Below are 4,883 nucleotides of genomic sequence, written 5' to 3' on the forward strand. Positions count from 1 at the left end.
CTACAGACCACTAGACATCTATGTCGCACTTTCTCCTCCATGCATTTCCGGTTACTCCTTAGAGTTCATTGCCCTCTTAAATTGTTCCATACCCTATTTATTCTGTAATTCTGATTGTCACCACATCCCGTTTCCCTCTGCCTCCCCCACCAAGTTTTTTTTTTTTTGTATACGTTTGCGTTTTTCTGACTACAGGGCTATTCCAGAAGCAGAGACCCTCATAGTCTCAGAAAAGTTTTCTAAATAAACTCTGCATGTTACTGGAAGACCACGGAGGCAAAGCCGTATTCACAAATGATAGGAAACAGGAGACTGAAAATTGTAAGCGCTGGAATTTAAGTGCAGAAACTGTAATGAGCCAGCAGTAATATTGGATTCTCGGCAGAGGAGAGGTTACTAAAAGAACGAAAACTTGCTGACATCAATTAGGTCTCATACCTTTCCACACCTGTGGAAGCGTGTGGCTTAGTGGTTAAGGTGTTGGATTCATGATCATAAGTTTGCCGTTTCGATTCCTGGGCTGGTTGAATGTTGTGTTCTTGAGCAAAACACTCCATTTCACGTTGCTCCAGTACATTCAGCTGGCAAAGATGAGTAAGCCTGCGATGGACCAGCATCCCAACCAGGTGGAGAATTTATATATGAAGTCACGTCAGCTATAGCTTTGTCTATGCTCACTGGAACTTTAGCAAGTTAAAGGGCTTCTAGCATCCATGAGTGGAGATCAGAGACAAAGGCTTCCCTCCAATGCTCTCGCATCTCCGGCATAACAATTTTGTCGATCAACTATTGCTCGGCACATCACCAGACTCACTTTTTCCCAGCTATTTCTTCTGCTGTGATGATGTTATTGGTTTAACAGTAATCCTTGAGGAACAAGTTTAAACATGCTGTTTATATCTTATATATTAAGCTCTCACATGCAATTGGCCGGTAGTTATTGGCCATGTGCGTTGTTCTGCATTTAGGGATCAATTTTGTCTCTGCCAGAGCTAACTAGTGTAGTCTGCTACTGTTCCTAATGAGAGATGCTAGTATAGATTGAGAAGATATAGTCGGTAGAATGTTAGGTTCTTGTATTATCAAGTCTCTTCCAGGTGCTTTTCCACCCTGGAGTTTCTGGATCACAGTTGCACTCCGTAGCTTACGACGTCGAGGGTTCCAGTGGATCCGATCAACGGAACAACCTGCTCGTGAAATTAACGTGAAAGTGGCTGAGCACTCCACAGACACGTGTACCTTTAACGTAGTTCTCGGGGATATTCAGCATGACACAGTGTGACAAGGCTGACCCTTTGAATTACAGGCACAATAGAAACAGGAAGTAAGAGGGAGAGAAAGCTGTGGTGAAAGAGTACAGCAGGGTTCGCCACCATCCCCTGCCGGAGCCTCGTGGAGCTTTAGGTGTTTTCGCTCAATAAATACTCACAACGCCCGGTCTGGGAATCGAAACCGCGATCCTATGACCGCGAGTCCGCTGCCCTAACCACTGGGCCATTGCGCCTCTACTCTATAGTAATAGGCAAGATATATATTGATGTACATATGCATGTATGCACATTTATATATATATTCTTTTATTCTTTTACTTGTTTCAGTGATTTGACTGCAGCCATGCTGGAGCACGACCTTTTAGTCGAGCAAATCGACCCCGGAACTTATTTTTTGTAAGCCTAGTACTTATTCTATCGGTCTCTTTTTGCCGGACCGGTAAGTTACGAGGACGTAAACACACCAGCATCGCATGGCGGGGAGGGGGGACAAACAAATAGACAGACAGACACACACACACACACACACACACACACACACACACACACACACACACACACACACACACCATATCTTTAGCTCATATCAAATCTGAAGCCCCAGGGATGACGTACACAGTCATCAATAAGAAAAGAGGCAAGAGCTTTGAAGAAATGGAAAGTCTTCTTTCTCTTTGGATTGTTAAGTTGAATCGTCAGCGTGCTACTATTAGTCAAGAAATCATTCAAGAGAAAGCGTTGTCTTTGAGGACCTGAAGAAAAAAAATATCCAGATGAGAAAGATGTAGAGTTAAAGGCAACTCAAGAATGGTTCATTAGATTTAAGGAGTGAAGAAGTTATCACTCCATTAAGAAGCAAGGTGAAAGTGCATCAACTGACGAACAAGCAACAGGGGAATTTCCTAATGTATTAAAGAAAATCATCGAAGAAAACGGGTTTCTTCCCGAAAAGATTTTTAACGTAGACGAAACTGGATTGTATTCGAAAAAATTTCCAGACCGTTCATTTGTTTCTAAGGAGGAGAAAACTATTCGAGGCTAAAGGGTCTCAAAAGAACGTGTGACCATTACGTTGGGAAGTAACTGTGCAGGAGATTTTCAGTTAAAGCCATTACTTGTGTATCATGCACACAACACCCGTGCCCCGAAGAACATGCCCAAGGCATCTCTCTCTGTTATATGGATGGCTAATTCAAAAGCATGGGTTACTGTTTTGTTTTTTGAAGATTGGCTCTTCAATCATTTTATCCCAGCGACAAAGAAGTACTGTAAGGAGAAGGGGATTCCTTTTAAGGTTTTACTTATCTTAGATTATACGCCTGGCTACCAGCAAAACATCGTAGATTTTGACCCCAAGATTACCGTCGTATCCCTCCCTCCGAACACCACGTCTCTTCTGCAGCCAATGGATCAGGGAATAAAAGCATTACTATATGAAGCGTACACGGCGGCAAGCAATAGCTGCAACTGATCTTGATGAGTCCATCACACTTCGTGACTTTTGGAAGAGATACGATATCTACAAGGCTGTACAGAACATAGCAGCGGCAAGAAATGATGTACAGAGCACGGCTATGAATGGTATATGGAAGAAGCTATGCCCGCAATTCGTGAATGATTTTAAGGGGTTTGATAATGTTGCCATCAACAAAACTTTGGTGACTACGAGCAAAGAACTGGAAATGGATTTGAAGGAGGTAAATTTCAGATTTATTTGAAAAAGACAAGCAGCCCTTGACGAACGAGGATTTGATAGAACTTCACGGGCAGCAAAATACAGAAGAAGAAGAAGTCGAACCTAAGTCACGTCACTTTACCATTAAGAAAATGCAGCAACCATTTGCATATATCGAACAAGGTCTTTCTGTGTTCGAGTATATGAATCCAAATGCTCAACGCTTTTTCAAGATTATGGGGGCTTGTCACAAAGCTTTTGATCTTTATAATGTCACAAAGCTTTTTGCTCCTTGAGGAGAAAAGAAGACAGTTCAAGGAACACTCAACCGGTTTTTTAAGCGCATCGAACAATAAGAACAGCCAGAGTTAGCTGTTAATGTTGACGATCCAGAGCTATCTACATCCGCGATCCACCAAATTGTATATATGTATTGGTAAATTTAAAATAATTTAGTTTATTTTTACTATTGCAAAATGATAATAATTACTGAATATATTTTTTAAGCTTAAAAATGCCTTTTACTTTACGATTTCCTATTGCAAACCACGTTCATGAATAAAGTGTCTGCGGTGTATGGTAAACAACGTCAAATTGTATTCGTAAATTTAGATTACATTTTTTTTTACTGTACTGCATTAAAAAATAGAAATTATTTGTTTGTAAGCTTAAAATAAGTTTTTATTAAGCATATATTATTGAAAATGCATTCATAAATGAAATACAGAACTGAGAATAGTTATTATGGGTTTCGCCTGGAGACAAGTAAATTCGACATAGGGTGAGGTATGCTTGTATACACGTTAATATGTCCGTATGCGTGTACTGTTCTACTTTTAATTATTTGAAGCCTTCCTATATGGGAAGAGCTGGTTTCCAACAAAGATACAAAGCTCCGTCGTTGGGATGTTGATAACAAAAACAAAGTCACATTTTAAACTTGAGAAAACCCTTCCATATTTTTATTGTTCCGCTTACTTGCAATGTGCCTGTTAGCTAGTTAGTTTCTCTTCTTTGAAAACCCACGCTTTTCTAGATTGTCACTTAGGGATTTACTCACAAACTATGCCCATATTATTATTTATATCATTCTTATTGGTATAAATTTAAATTTATTAACCGGATTTACAAGCTGAAGTTTTCGAAACAGTTGTCCATGGTTAAGCTCGTCTTTTTGATGTTTGTATATGTAGACATCTGCATATATATTCTCTGCATATATATGTATTTGCGTATATTTTCTTTGTTCATGTACATAACTGCGTATATGTTCTCATTGCAAATGCATATATCTGCGTATATATTATCTTTGCGCGTGTATGTAATTGCGAATGCATAAATGTATGAATGCATATATGTATTAATGCATACGTATTTGAACGTTGTATGTAGGTATAAATGTATGTACTTAAACGGTTTTATGCGTGTGAATATATGTCAACATAAATTACATAGTTATGTGAATATGTTTGCTGTGACATATGTATATGTACAGACACGTACACTCACGCACTTGGAGTAAAGGCACATATACGGATACATGTATGAATCGCTACATATGTGTATGTGTGAGCGAGCTTGCATGAATGCATGTGCGTTTGAAAGTGGGCGCTTCCTGTGTGTTTATTTGTGTTCATGTATAGGGATGCGTGTTTGAGTGAATGTCCTTTTCCGCGGTGAAACATTATCCTGTGAAAGTTTTTCACACTTTCAACAAAACAAACATACACAAACAAACATAAACACAAAAGACAAACACGTACGTACACATATCTACGTAGTAAGGTGTGTGTGTGTATATATATATATATATATATGTGTGTGTGTGTGTGTGTGTGTGTGTGTGTGTGTGTGTATAGGTATATATATATATATATATATATATAAATATATATATATATATATACATATATAGGTATATATATACATTCATGTAT

Source organism: Octopus bimaculoides, chromosome 27, assembly GCF_046866305.1.
Source record: "Octopus bimaculoides isolate indiv1 chromosome 27, ASM4686630v1, whole genome shotgun sequence".
NCBI classification, from domain to species: domain Eukaryota; kingdom Metazoa; phylum Mollusca; class Cephalopoda; order Octopoda; family Octopodidae; genus Octopus; species Octopus bimaculoides.